Source organism: Stigmatopora argus, chromosome 1 (assembly GCF_051989625.1).
Source record: "Stigmatopora argus isolate UIUO_Sarg chromosome 1, RoL_Sarg_1.0, whole genome shotgun sequence".
Lineage (NCBI taxonomy): Eukaryota > Metazoa > Chordata > Actinopteri > Syngnathiformes > Syngnathidae > Stigmatopora > Stigmatopora argus.
The window spans coordinates 2749315-2765025 of NC_135387.1; the positions used below are offsets into that span (position 1 = coordinate 2749315).

A 15711-nucleotide genomic window follows, 5' to 3' on the forward strand; every position below is an offset into this window, starting at 1 on the left:
ATATTAAAGGTGTTGTTGTATTGGTCCTTGCCAAAATTGAAAAGCGACTAACTGGCCACTACTGACGACACTGAGCTTCGGCTCATGCTACCTACAGATATAAACATGCCTAAAAAGATTTTCTGCCTATACCTCTAAGATTTAGAGTTTGTCCTCAGATTGCGCCCTATTTCAGCATTTATTTTCAAAGAACGGCTGAGTGGTTATCGCGCTGGCCTCACAGGTATGGGGTCCTGGGTTCAAATGCAGGTCGGTTCATCTGTATGTTCTCCCCGGGCATCCTTGGGTTTCCTCCGGGTACTCCGGTTTCCTCCCCCATTCCAAAAAACATGGATGGTAGGCTGATTGGACACTCTAAATTGCCCCTAGGTATGGGTGTGAGCAGTAGTGTGAATGGCTGTCCGCCTCCTTGTGTACTGCGATCGGCTGGCCACTGATTCAGGGTGTCCCCCGCCTCTGGCCCGGAGTCAGGTGAAATATGCTCCAGCACCCCCGCGACACTAATGAGGATAAAGCGGTTCAGAAAATGAATTAATATTTTCAATCAGATTGCATTCATATTTAGAAGAAAATCATCAAAATGACCATAAAGCATCTTTAAACTTTGAAAATGGAACCATAATTTTCTTTAAAAATGTATTTACTAATCTATTGAACAAAAGAACAAAAGGTAAAAAAACTGTAAATATTCTCGTTACTCTTTTATTTTAATCAAAAAACAAAAAGGAAAAACTGTAAATTCTCTGGTTTATGTCATCCCCTTAAATTGAGAACTACAAAAAATATCTCAATTTTATTTCGGTGAGAAACATGAAGTCTATGCAGGACTTACTTTTACTTTACACCAATTGCTGTGGCAGACCCGATCTGTCCTTGAGTTTGATAATAAATGTAATAGTTATCTAGTTTGATCATTTTAGCTGTTTTTTTATTTTATTTTTTAAATTATTTTAAGTCTTTCAGGGGCTTTTACGGTAAAAATTTCAAATGTTAAAGTTTTCGGTCCCTACAAAGGTGGCTGGGAGTGGTTAGCGCGTCAGCCTCACAGTGGGGGACCTGGGTTCAAATCCAGTTCGGTACACCTGTGTGGAGTTTGCATGTTCTCCCCCGGCTACTCCGGTTTCATCCCACATTCCAAGACATGTATGGTAGGCTGATTGGAAACTGAATTGCCCCTAGGTATGCGTTTGAGTGTGAATGGTTGTTTGTCTCCTTGTGTCCTGCGATTGGTTGGCCTGTGTGGAGTTTGTTCTCACTGTGCCTCTTTGGGTACTCCAATTTCCTCCCATATCTCAAAAACATGCTTGGTAGGCTGGTTGAACACTCTAAATTGTCCATAGGTATGAGTGTGAGAGTGAATTGTTGTTTGTCTCTTCCAGTTCAAATGGATTGGATGCCTATCTCTGCCAATGGCAGTGAACAAGTTAATTTAAACGGTTACTTTTAAACAGCCATGAATTTGCATCTTGAGGTGACACCATCTTTCTTTTACAGGATATTGGCCTGGCAACTTTCTCACTGTGAATACCTTCAGCCACTCCTTCAAGATTCAACATTTGGCTGTAAGTGGCCCACGAGCACACATCGTATGTTCATGACTGCTTGGAACCTCTGTGTGACACACTCTTTGACAATATTGGGGAGGATGGACAAATTATCCACTTAATTAGAGGAGTCCAGTGCCATTGCTCTGACCAGCATGTTTACAAAGCCTCACTGCCATGTCACCAGCCTCCATCTTTTCTAGAACGAATGTCAACCATCTTGGTTTTAGCTAGAGCTGGGCGATATGATTTTTTTTTTTAATCATGATTAAAAAAAAAAATCAGTCTATCGATAATTATCACGATAACTGTCACTTCTTTTTTGTTTCGAATTTGAAACTTCAAACTTCTGTGAATAAGAAAATTAATTACTTTTCTCCTTATTCAATTATGAATGTAACTATGTAAATATGATGATTTTTAAAAGTATTTTTGTTGTTCTGTTATTGCAATAAAGTGTCAGTCACATGCATTTGAACCCAGGACCTCAGAGCTGTGAGGCATACGTGCCAACCACTCAAGCCGCATTAAAAGAATATAAATGTTAACTCATCTTTTTAAAGACTCAGAAACCTAAGATTATTGTTCACACTGGCATAATCAATCATGTTATGTCTTTTAAAACTGGAGATATAATCATTTCTTATTTGATGGTATAAAATATGCTTATCTGTGCTTGAATGCACACTAGAGTACAGTGGTACCTCGACATACGAGCACCCCGACATACGAGCATTTCGAGATACGAGTAAAATTTCGAGCAAATAATTATCTCTAGATACGAGAAAAATTTCGAGATACAAGAAAGCCAGGTGGCCAAGACATGAGAGGCTGTTTATCATTGTAGCGTCTTTTTTGCTGCATCTGTTTCGTCTATAACAGATATCTATGAGCACTGGGCGGAGTGTTGCATTTTTTTCAGTGTTTTTTTCCGTCACTCAGCGCGAATGGTGGAGCGATCGCTACGAGTATATATTACTTTCGTTGGCTGCTCATAAGAACATCAGGGGCACTGGCTCTCTCCCCTGAACTCCCTCTTTGTAATGTCTCTGCAAGCACTGGGCGGAGCATTGCATTTTTTCACTGTTTTTTTCCCCCCTTAGCCTGTTAGCTCCTGTTTAAAGAGCGATCGCTAATTCAAGACTCCTTCTCGTTGGCAAGTGGTCGTGCGTTATCCTATTGTCAGGACATTTATGTGCATCATTTTCGGAATATTTTGAAGGGAATACAAACTCAAACAACCCTCGATATTGACTGAAAGTCAGTGTGGAGGCGGGGCAAACAGCCAACCCGGCCGGGAGAAATGTATAAAAATGTAAAACAAAATTAGAATTAAGTCCAGTGTAAGGTTAGATTAAACTTATTTTTAAGTGTGTCTGCATTGTAATCCAAGTTCATTTAAATTTGTTTATGTTATATTACGATTCACCGGTGCTAAAAGTCTCCCCAAGTGTTTTTTCAGAGGGTTGGAACGAATTAATTTGTTTTTAGTTCATTTCAATGGGAAACGTTCGTTCGAGTTAGGAGAATATCGACATACGAGCTCAGTCCCGGAGCGAATTAAGCTCGTATCTCAAGGTACCACTGTACACTCATGCTTTTGAAATTTGCATGGAACATTTTTTATTTGGATTCTTAATATAAAAACCGTGGCGTACTGAAGCCGCAAAGTGGTGAAGGATGACAGCAATATCTTTCTTTAAAGAAAAACGGTAACATTTGAGTAAATTGAGACAATTTTTATCAGCACATTGCTTATAGTAAAAAAAAATCCAACTACTTAAATTTTTAAATCCTGTTAGGCTGCCCTGTATACAATATTTCAGTATATGACAATGTTTTGTTTGCACTAAACATTTTGAGTGATTGTGGCCAAATCGTGCTTTTCAGAGATTGAAAGGTATGACCATTTTGATGAAAACTCAACTCAATAAAATCAAAATCAATTTCTCATTAAAAAAAAAAAAAGGATGTACCTTATTTAATCAAGTATAACACGCAAAATTTTGTATCAAAAAACTGAAGCAACGTTCGGGTGTGCGTTATACACGAATCCCGGTAAAACACTGCTTTGCGCCGGTGAAAAAGACCCCTTGGCAGCCGTTAAATTGGGAGACCTCAGACCTGTCTTTGTCCACTAGATGGGGCGCGAGAGCCCGTTCTTTTGGCCGGTGCTCACACACAAAAATAACTCAAGAAGAATGGAATCAATTGTTTGGTGAATCTGATGATGATGAATCAGACTTTGAACATTTTTTAATATAATGATGATGAATTACACTTTAAGGATTTAAAATTGTAAATTCCATTTGAGAATTGTGCTCATACCTGTAGTTTGTTTTACCAGGTTACCGTACCATATGTTGTGAATAAATGTTTTGTCATGGCGACGTGCTCAGCATTTCCCAGTTACTAGTACCTGTGCAATTCTTGTTGTGAGCTGAGAAAAAGTGAAAAAAAAATGTACACACATTTTTAGTCACAAATTATGGGTGCGTGTTATACACGTGTGTGCGTTATACTCGAACAAATACGGTAATGTGGAACGCTCCGAGGTTCAGTCAATCTCAGTGTGTCTCATGTTCGTTCAAATGTACAGATAAGGTACACAACAGGAAGACTTCACTTGGATCTTTTGGTGGTTAGGCTCAGTGTTGTCCTGTTTCTCATAATCACACATTTTGTTATGGTTCTGTCACTTTCATGCTCCGTGTGCACCGCTCTATTGCTAACTCTGCTAATTGATTAGCTGTTTCTCACCGTCTTTTTCTACTGAAAGTTGGTCTGGAACTAGTGTTCACATCGCATCAACGCCCCCGTTCTTTTTGGTGTTCCAGTGGTGTAATTGTAGTTTATATTTATCGACTTTTATCAAAGTTTTTATTATTATTGTTGACAAAAATTATTTGACGATAATTATCATTAGCATTTGATCGCCCAGGTCTAGCTTTGAGCCATCTCATGGTAACATTTGTATATCCATTCTGTAAAATATATCTAATCATCAATGGTTAAACTAAAATGACTCTTTTGTAGTGGTAGCAAGAGGTTTCTCTTAACAGGAAGTTCGTATTCATTGAATTGAATGCTTTTATTGCAATTATACAAGTATAATGAGATTTAAAGCCTCACCACAAATAACAACAACAAACTAATAAATAATCAATAAATAAATAATCAATAAATAAATAATCAATAAATAAATAATCAATAAATAAATAATCAATAAATAAATAATCAATAAATAAATAATCAATAAATAAGTAATACATAAATAATTAGTCAACATAATCCTCTGAAATTAACTAGTTTTCACACAAACCGATCATATCGAGCTAATTAGCTAAGGGTGCAGTTGGAGAGTAGAATATTAAACCACATTTCGAAAAATACGATAACATAAGAAAGTAATAAAAAGCAAAATACATGCTGATAAGGAACACTCTAAAATGTTTTTATTTAAATTAATTTTTTAAATATAAATTTCAGAATATGTAACCTATTGCTTGCCATTGACAATGGTAATAATCCAATTTATATAAACATGGTAACTGGCAGTGAATGTTTTTAGTGTCACTAGACAGCCAATAAATCTTGACCGTGACCGGACGTTTTGTCGACGGACACTTCGTCCCCGGACGTTTCGTCGAATGGACGTTTCGTCGAACGGACGTTTCGTCGAACGGACGTTTCGTCGAACGGTCGTTTCGTCGAACTGACGTTTGGTCGACGGACGTTTCGTCGAGCGGACGTTTCGTCGAGCGGACGTTTCGTCGAGCGGACGTTTCGTCGAGCGGACGTTTCGTCGAACGGACGTTTCGGCGAACGGACGTTTGGTCGCCGGATTCGCCGCCGGACATTTCGCCGAACGGACAATTCGTCGCATGGTAACTGGCAGTGAATGTTTTTAGTGTCACTAGACAGCCAATAAATCTTGACCGTGACCGGGCATTTCGTCGACGGACACGTGGTCGACGGACACTTCGTCCCCGGACGTTTCGTCGAACGGACGTTTCGTCGAACGGACGTTTCGTCGAACGTTTCGTCGAACGGACGTTTCGTCGAAAGGACGTTTCGTCGAACGGACGTTTCGTCGAACGGACGTTTCGTCGAACGGACGTTTCGTCGAACGGACGTTTGGTCGAACGGACGTTTGGTCGAGCGGACGTTTGGTCGAGCGGACGTTTCGTCGAGCGGACGTTTCGGCGAGCGGACGTTTCGGCGAACGGACGTTTGGTCGCCGGATTCGCCGCCGGACATTTCGCCGAACGGACAATTCGTCGCCGTATTTGCTCGCTCTCAAAATTTTGTGGTCTAAGAATGTACTTTAAAAATAGGTTTGATATTAAGACAGAGGTGGGCAATTAATTTCACAAAGGGAATTAACCTGTGGCTATAATCTTACATATTTACATGTATATGTTCATTAATTTGTATAGTCCCTTTATCCAATAAATCTAACTCAAACTTAAGTGCAGTTCAAATGCAGTTGCCAGACGACCAATCTATTTAAAGTGGAACCTCTGGTTCAAATGTACTGTTGACAAGCGCAGTGAATGAATGGGCTCTTTAACTGCCAATCGCCCAATGAAATTGGATTGGACGCCTATTGCTGTAATGGCAGAATATGAGTTAACCTCACGCACTGACTTGTCTAAGCTTTTCTGTGGAATTTTGTCTCTTCAATACTGGCAGATTCTTCAATGGACAGCACAACAAACTGACCAGAGGTGCTACTACAACATGAAGGCCATGTGTTTACCATTGGTTTGTTCATTTATTGTTGTTTGAATAGGAAACTATGTTCATTGGAGAAAAGCCGACATTAAACAACATTCATTAATCAGCATTACATAGGAAATAGACCGAATTATTGCTTCCCTAAATCATTGTTTTACTGGTCAGTCAGCTCCATGGACAGAGGTCACATCTGTTCAAACTGGACAGATGACCTCTAAAGCCCTGATGCTGCAACACAAACTCTAGAGAATTCACTAGAAAAGTTGCCAAGGTGCTATTCTGCAATGTGCGTTCTCTGCAAACAATAAAGCAGTAGCTTAAGTTCGTCCGATCCCACCAATTCACACAAAAGCTTTTTTCCAACAACAAGAAAACGCAACCATTCCCTTTCTTCAGAAACTCAGAGTCGATAACTTAGCGTCGTAACTAAGAAAACACCCCGGCCTAGTTCCTTATTTTGTTTGCGGAAAAATGTCTACATAAATGTTTTGTGTGCAGTGTGCCTGTCTATTTTAAATCACATCAATATTGCAAACGTGTCAGGGCGAAATTGGCACACAGGGCTCTGTAAATCTAAATATAGCCGTCTAATGTTGATACCTAAGCCTCTCGCAAATGCTGCGTTCACTTGCTCCTCCAGAGTCAATCACACTAGCTACTTTGATCAGAATTAAGTAAACTTCAAAGCATACTTAGTGAAATGCGTTATTTTTTGCCCTGACACGTTTGCAACAGATCTGACCTCTGTCCATGGTGCTGACTGAGCAGTAAAACAATGATTTAGGGAAGCAATAATTCGGTCTATTTCCTATGTAATGCTGATTAATGAATGTTGTTCAATGTCGGCTTTTCTCCAATGAACATAGTTTCCTATTCAAACAACAATAAATGAACAAACCAACGGTGATAAACACATGGCCTTCATGTTGTAGTAGCACCTCTGGTCAGTTTGTTGTGATGTCCATTGAAGAATCTGCCAGTATTGAATAGAAAAAATTGCTCAGAAAGGCTTAGACAAGTCAGTGTGTGAGGTTAACTCATATTCTGCCATTGACGGCAATAGGCGTCCAATCCATTTTCATTGAGCGATTGGCAGTTAAACAGCCCATTCATTCACTGCGCTTGTCAACAGTACATTTCAACCAGAGGTTCCACTTTAAATGGATTGGTCGTCTGGCAACTGCATTTGAACTGCACTTGAGTTTGAGTTAGATTTATTGGATAAAGGGACTATACAAATTAATGAATATATACTTGTAAATATGTAAGATTATAGCCACAGGTTAATTCCCTTTGTGAAATTAATTGCCCACCCCTGCTTTAATATTAAACCTCTTTTTAAAGTACATTCTTAGACCACAACATTTTGAGAGCGAGCAAATCCGGCGACGAATTGTCCGTCGACCAAACGTCCGTTCGACCAAACGTCCGTTCGACTAAACGTCCATTCGACCAAACGTCCGGGGACCGAGTGTCCGTCGACCAAAAACGTCAGTCGACGAAACGACCGGGTACCATGTGACTAGGTCTCTGGTTCAAAAATTGGGAAATCTCACTAAAGATAGAAATTCAGTTTTAATACGCAGATGTGCAGTTACACAGATGTTTGATCAATATTCATCAATGTGGAATAAGAAATAATCAAATTATATTATGAACCCTGTGATGGCTGTTAGTCTTTTTTTTACTGTTTTCTTCAATAAAAGAGTGCTATGCTATTCAAAATACTATTGTGCCACAGACTCGGAGGAACAGTCTTGATACTCACGTCTTGTCCTTCAGAATTGCATTCTATTTTAGATGTTTCAAACATGCATGGTTGTGTTGACATAGGAAACATGGTAAACAGAATAGCATACACGCTGCAGCAAATGGAGGTTGTTTGATTGACATTTGACGTTTTTCTCAACAACATATAAGCACACTGACAAATATCGTATTTGGTAATGCATTAACAAAATCCATTAAGACAATTTTATTCCTCCAACCATTCTGATTTCAATGACCGATCGACGTGTGACGACGTTTACTTTGCCCCGATAATTCGACCCCCATGCTATTCATGTAGCATGAGCATGGCAACATTGTTCATATTCATAGTCAATTTACCATACATGAACGTAATCTAGGTAAAGTCAAAACTGCATCACCTGTCAAGGAGTAATTGTGTAACTTAGGTGTCCGCTATCTCGTTTCCAAAATCTCTAATGCTTAAAGCTAGGACTCATTTGAGAGTCAAAACGTTTTTTTTGTTTGTTTTATTTGTAGTTAATTAAAACTGTAAAGTTTGTATAGGCCTTATTTTATATAGCCAACAGAGGCCTGGCATCCCGGTGAAGAAAATGTACTGATCTCGTAATTGGTTGATTTGATTGAATTGAATTGAATGCGTTAATTGTCATTATACAAATATAATGAGATTTAAAGCCTCACCACGAAGTCCACAATAATAACAAACAAACAAACAGGCAAATAAATAAATAATAACAATAACTAATAAATAAATAGGGTGATTGGCTGGCCACCGATTCAGGGTGTCCCCTCGAAAGTCAGCTGGGATAGGCTCCAGCACCACCCTTGTGGAGGGTTGGAAATCCATAGTAAATAAAGGATGAAAACACTAAGAACTAAAATGGGCTGAGTATCGACTTAAAATCGGAAAATCTCGTCTTAAACACTGAGAACCGTGTAAGAGGTGTTTCCAAAACACAGTTTCTTTAAAAGCTGTTGAAATATTAGGGCCATCTAATGAATAATTGAAGTATAAATCTTATATAGTGCTCCTTTGATATAACAGTTACTGTGTGTTCAATCCAAAACCGTTGATTTTCCAATTCAATTTAAGAGCAACTCTATTACCATTAATGGCAGCTATTGAGTTAAAAGAAAATGTGGCCCACAATAACACTCCAATGTTGTTGTTTTTTCCTCTTGTTCTAATTGGTGAATTTCATAATATTTTACTGAATGCCCTATAAACGGCTATGCTGACGTTCTCACAGCCACAATGGAATTTGAGCATGTGACACTCTTGCCGTAGGCATGTGAATGCATTCGAGTTGCCCGCACGCGATTGACTGGGATGCAGAGTGCTGCATACAGCACCTTGTGAGCAGCATCACAAATCAGCTGAGTACTGAGCACTGAGTGAAGGGAGAGATGGAAACAGAGTGCGAGGAAGGGAGAGTGGGAAGTCAAGTGTAGACTGGGGGTGGGTGGTCCATGAAAGAGATAGAGGGAGGAGGAAGGGAGTGAAAGAAACAGAGATGGGGGTAGTTGGAAGACTGTCTGTGGTGAGGAGGGGGGAAAGTCGTGGTGCAGTGGAAACATTGTGAAGAGGATTGCAGTTGCTGATACTGATGGGAGAGCGGTCTGGGGACATTTATAAGGCATTGTATCATTAACACTGAGTGCCTCTTTTGTGAAAGAAATAGCCAGTTGTGAAGAACAAGATTACGGAATCACATCATTGCTGGTAAGGGTGTGTTTCAACTCTCTTTGCATTGCGTGAACGCTTCCTCTCTGAGAAGCCTGGTGTAGAGTTAGGGGCTTTTAGGAATGGTAAGCTACAGCTCTGAATTCTTTACTTCTTTAACTTGCCTAGCATGCTGTGCAAACTTTAGCCCACTAGGTGAATGGCACGCCTCTTTTACAAATATTGTCCTGCCAACAGATGCTTGGCATGAGAAAAGAATTATAATATATTTCAAGAATAGCTTGATTAGCGAGAAATGATGCAAATGGAGCCAAATGATTGATGCAATGATAATTGATCACCACTGAATTTTGCCATTATGTGCCTAGCACATGCAGGTGGAATGTGCGCTTATGCTTGCAAGTAGTCAGGAGGCTGACAGTTGTGCTGAAGAGGGAAGAATGAGAGGGGGGATTTCATAAGGTGCTGCAGGATTCCTTTTTTTCCTACTGGGACATATAGCACTGAGGTTTCAGTACCAATGACAATGCCTATCTTGGGCTACTTGTAATTGCACATTAGCCTTTTCATTAAATATTTTTGGATGAATTTAAATGGATTTCATTGCTACATTAAGGGCGGCCCAGTGGGCGAGAGGTCAGCACGTCGGCCTCACAGTTCTAGAGTGAGGTTTCGATGCCTGGTGAGTCTACACTGTGTGGAGTTTGCATGTTCTCCACTGGGTTTGCATGGGTTTTCTTCGGGTACTTCGGTTTCCTCCCACATACCAAAAACATGCAGGGTAGGCTGGTTGAACACTCTAAATTCCCCACAGGTATGAGTGTGAGCGTTAATGGATGTCCGTCTCTTTGTGCCCTGCAATTCAGGGCATCCCCCACCTGGTGCCCGAAGTCACCTGGGATAGGCTCCAGCACCCCCCATGACCCGTGTGAGGATAAGCCGCACAGAAAATGAATGGATGAATGCCACATTAACTCATTGGCTGTCAATGATGGTGATAGACGAACCAGACTTGCTTTAAAACTAAACTGTTTTTACATTGACCACATAGTAACTGCCAAATTACCACTTTCAACACTGAAACCTAAAGAGCCAGATCAACAACCTTGATACTGTTTTAACGGAAATACATTTCTTCTTACAGGGATTTATCTTCCAGCCTCTCTCACTCAAAATAAATTGGACATCTATCATCGACAGCGCCTTTCGAAAATATGGTAAACAATGATACAGCAGATTACATTTTGAGTATATTGGATTGGATAACTGTATTCATCCCGTATTCGGGAAATTTTGTTGTCACAGTATCAAGAGGGTGAGGATGCAGGAATAGGAAAAGCATTTTAGACATAAATAGATAGGTAATAAGTAAATTAATAAATAAATTAAATACATGAATTAATATGTAAAGAAATAAGTGTGTTGCTGAAATATATATATATATATATATATATATATATATATATGTATACATATACACATATACATACATACATACATACATATATATACGCATACATATATATACGCATACATACACATACATACCTATATATAAACGTATATATACATTCATACATATACATACATATATATATATACGCATACATACACATACATACCTATATATAAACGTGTATATATACATACATAGCGCGAAGGATCGTTTGTCTCTCTGTCTTCCCTACGACTGACTGGCGACCAGTCTAGGGTCTATTACTCTGCCTTCCATCTAAAGTCAGCTGGGAGAGGCTCTGGCAAACCTCTGCAACCCTTCCGAGGATGCGTGGTATGAAGATTAAAAAAAAGTAAGGGAGTAAGTGAGCTTTCACCCTCAATTTGAGTTGGAGTGCAGTGCTTTTCCAACATTGAGTCTTGGGATGGATTTCTCTGACATTGTGAAATGCTACCTCACGATATCATCAGCACTCGCAAGTGCCAGTTGCATTGGATTGGATAACTGTATTCATCCCGTATTCGGGAAATTTTGTTGTCACAGTAGCAAGGGGGTGAGGATGCAGGAATAGGAAAGGCATTTTAGACATAAATAGATAGGTAAAAGTAAGTTAATGAATAAATACATGAAAAAATATATAAATAAATAAGCGTGTTGCTTAGCACATATATACATACATACACATAAATATACATGCATGCATACGGTAGGTCTCAACACTCAGCCATTTTTTTGTTAAAGAGCCTGACAGCTGATGGGAGGAAGGATCTGCGGAAGCGCTCCTTCCTGCAATGAGGGTGCCGCAGTCTATTGCTAAAGGAGCTTCGGAGGGACTCCACAGACTCATGCAGGGGGTGGGAGGTGCTGTCCACGATGGACATCATCCTGGTCAGCATTCTCCGCTCTCCCACTTCCTCCACAGAGTCCAGAGGACAGCCCAGAACAGAGCTGGCCCTCCTGACCAGCTTATTCAGCCTGTTCCTGTCCCTCTCCGTGCTCCCGCATCCCCAACAGAGCACTGCATAAAACACTGTAGATGCCACCACAGTGTCGTAGAAAGTCCTCAGCAGTGTCCTGCACACTCCAAAGGAACGTAGACTCCTCAGTAGGTAGAGGCGGCTCTGGCCCCTTTTGTACATATACACTACATATTTACTTCTACGCTAGAAAGGAGAAATAGGCCATTTGATGCCAAAGCTCTCTGGCTCTGAAACATTCAGGCAGGCTCATTAAGTGTGAACCGCAGGCTGCCACATCCTGTGGCTCTCACAGAGACAAATACTCTGCAGGTCTGTCATGCCACCCCAGAAAAAAACAGGATGCTTTGAAATATACCAATCTTATTTCAGTGTTCAATTGGCTCTCGTCGCGAAGTCAGTTGGAGACCAAATGCTTCGTCTACCCCAATGAATAAGAGGAAAGAAATGCAAATGCTAAATTACACAGTATTCTCAGTTGTTTGGATGTTTGAACCTCATTCAACAAACTTTCGAATATTTTTTTCCCACCTAACAGTTTGTGGCTGACTGTGAAGAGGTGTCACGGATCTGTCACAAACCCTCTGGCTATGATGACTCGCAACTGTTTTATCTTAAGAAACAAAAAATCATTTAAAAAATCAAAGTTTAGTTGTTGTTACATGTGATAGTTTGTGACCATTTTTCATCTTAATGAGCAACAAATAGGCAACAACACACCCAAAAATGACAAAAACTACATGTTTGGATTAGGGCAAATATTTAAAAATAATTACAGTCAACAAGTATTATTCAAAAAGAAATTATTCACAGTAATTTCTGGATTTTACCTGCTACCTCAACCCCTCACTTTGTCTCTTGGTGTAAATATCTGCTGATAGTGCATAAGCACATGCAAATACAGTTTTCCTGTCAAATTTAGTGGGTGCAGTTTATATATGCCTTATAATTACAAAGTATAGTATTTATTATTACAAGCTGAAGGCCTGTCAAGTCGTCACTCAAGGGGTTGTTCTTCTTCTTTTGGACACTAACTTTGAAGTCCTACTGCTCCGTTCTTTGAGAACTGATCTTCTTGAAATGTAATGACCAGTGTTCCCTCTAAGCTGCGCGCGTGCGCAATTGCGCACTACTCTCGTCCTCGCTGCGCAGCAGCAATCATATGGCGCGCAGTAAAAAAAAAAAAAAAAAAAATCGGATTTTTTTTTTTTTTTTTTTTTTTTTTTTTTTTTTTTTTTTTTTTTTACCCTTTTCCCCATGATGGCGCCGTTTAAGCGGCAGCAAGTGGCAGTAGCTCTGTCCACTTATGTTTTTCGTGTTTTACAGCATGTTTTACATGAAAAATGGACAGGTCGCCGAATGGACGTTCCGCCGAACGTTCATTCGGCGACCTGCCCGTCTGTCAAACGTCCGTCGGCGAAACGTCTTTAGGCGAATCATCCGAGTACCGATGATGTCGCTCACACTGGTACTCAGTGCGCTCAGGGAGGTTGACTTTCTGCTCAGACCAACGAAAAATTAGAGGGAACATTGGTAATGACTATGTAGCATGAGAAAATATCTATCCATTTTTAACATTTCTAATATCAGAGCTGATTCATTGATTGATGATTTATATTTCCCTGTATTTGTGAGATTAGCCAGTAGAGAACTTGCACATTATTCATCACTACCTTGACCCTGTAAAGTACTTTTTTTGCTCAATTTCTGCTTTGAAGCACTTTCTCGTTCTGGGTTTTCAATAAGATTTCATGTTTTGTTGTCCAAAATTTGAATTCTTTCATTCATTCATTTACTGAACCGCTTTATCCTCACAAGGGTCGCAGGGGGTGCTGGAGCCTATCCCAGCTGACTTCGGGCCAGAGGCGAGGGACACCCTGAATTGGTGGCCAGACAATTGCAGAGTACGAGGAGACGGACAAACATTCACATTTACGCTCATACCTAGGGGCAATTTAGAGTGTCCAATCAGTCTACCATGCATGTCTTTGGAATGTGGGAGGAAACCGGAGTACCCAGAGAAAACCCACACAGGCCCAGGGAGAATATGCAAACTCCACATAGGTGGACCGACCTGGATTCGAGCCCAGGACCCCACAGCTGTGAGGCCGACACGCTAACCACTCATCTGCCGGGCCGCCCAAAATTTGAATTGAGTTCTGAAATGAATTGTCGTAATGAGCAGACAAACATTTCATTTTTTTATCACAAGCCTACGTGACATATAAATTGGATTCCTGCTAAATAAAATTCAAATCCATTCAGCCACCACCAAGCCATATTATTACTGTATACGGTGATCCTTCACCACTTTGTGGCTTCTACAGTACACGGCAAAATCCACACTGAAACTCACAAGTGAAAAACAGGGGATCAAAAATGGCGGAAGTCAGGGCTTCTTCAGCCCTGAATTGGGTGCCACTCAGCGGTGAAGAATAAGCGATATCTCACCGTAGACGAAGAATGACAAAATCTTCCCATTTCTTGGTTTCTTGAGAATATATTTCAAATCACACCGAGCCTATTCCGGCTTGGTTAGGATTTTGAGTCACCGTTGAAAAAAGCGTCCTGTCATCCAATGAGGTCAAGAAAAAACAAGACATGATGTGAGTGACCGAGAAAAAGTGACGTTGCTATTCTAATGGATGTAGCTCGCCATTGCGGCATAAATTAATCTACTGTGCTCTCATCGCCCACATAACCTATGGAAAAAGACACACCGAGCCTATTCCAGCCTTGTTTGGATTTTGATTTTCCGTTGAAAATGACTCCTAAACATTGACATTCCTTGATATTCTAAAGACGTTGCACACTTTTGCGACATAGATAAATCTACATTCTTTTGTACATAATTCAGCTGGTAGGAACCGTGTTAATGTTAATGGGTTCGTGCGGTAAATAGGGAGACACATGGGAAGTAAACGCTCTTCTCCTCTGGAGCTTGCACGCATGTGGCGATTTGTATGGTGCAATTAAATAAAAATAAATGTTTTCTCGTGGACTAAGACACTCAGAGGAATAAAAAAATAACCAGCATTCTGAGGGATTTCTGCCGTGTTTACGGTCGTGAAGCTGGCATGACGGTAGAACGTCAACACAATGCATTGGGCCACTCAGAAGAAGACTCCACCAGGAGATTGATGACAACACGGTAGGAGCCATTGAGTTTGGCAATCGTCTTGACAATGTAAAGAAAACTACAGCAATATTTGTACAAGAAAAGAAATGGCGGTCGCCATGTTCCTTGTGCGCTGAAAACCTCTCTCAAAAGCTTATCCTGCTGCCCCTACAGTAGCCTCTAAAGCAGGGGTCTCAAAGTCAATTTACCTGGGGGCCACTAGAGGCCAAGTCTGGGTGAGACTGGGCCGCATCAGGATTTCCACAAGAAAAGCGCTGATAAAACATTCCAACGTTATCAAATATCTTTATTTTTTAACACAAATAATGATTTAAATAAATTAACTTAAAGATGAATAAAAAAATCAATCAATCAGTAATACAAAAATAAAATAATAATAATGAGAGATATACACTGGCTGGCTAAGTAGAGAAAATGAA

The 15711-nt window shown here is 40.2% G+C and overlaps 1 protein-coding gene across 5 annotated transcripts in view; it reads left to right on the plus strand.

Moving 5' to 3' along the window:
* Positions 1 to 15711, plus strand: part of LOC144073061 (synaptotagmin-2-like) — an 82092-nt gene that overhangs the window by 35294 nt on the left and 31087 nt on the right. For 2 of the 5 annotated variants that reach the window (XM_077598961.1, XM_077598709.1), the window contains one exon: positions 1495 to 1562. The exons of 1 other annotated variant lie outside the window; for it this stretch is intronic. The gene's annotated coding sequence lies outside the window, so the exon portion shown is untranslated. Of the gene's footprint in view, positions 1 to 1494; positions 1563 to 9599; positions 9760 to 10864; positions 10938 to 15711 lie in introns of those variants that run through there. 2 more of the 5 variants (XM_077598622.1, XM_077598878.1) reach the window with 2 other exon arrangements.